This window comes from Arachis ipaensis, chromosome B03, assembly GCF_000816755.2.
Source record: "Arachis ipaensis cultivar K30076 chromosome B03, Araip1.1, whole genome shotgun sequence".
Taxonomy (NCBI): domain Eukaryota; kingdom Viridiplantae; phylum Streptophyta; class Magnoliopsida; order Fabales; family Fabaceae; genus Arachis; species Arachis ipaensis.
Genome location: NC_029787.2, coordinates 125918658 through 125918930, shown reverse-complemented (window position 1 = coordinate 125918930; position 273 = coordinate 125918658).

Genomic DNA, 273 nt, shown 5'->3' with positions numbered 1-273 from the left:
TTATGTATTTCTCTAAAAAAACGAGTCGCGATTTTAATGAAATTAAATGCAAGTGAATATAGAGAGTTTCACATATTTGATATTTGTTAAATTCTGATTATCTTATCGTTAATTAAATATAATAAACTATACAAATATAAAAACATATATTTATATGTTTTTGTTTATATTTTCTCATATTCATTATTAGTTATAAATATAAAATATAATATTTTTGTTCCTCTGTAGTTGTCATTTTAAAACTTTTGTATTTTGAGAACGTAATAAATTTTA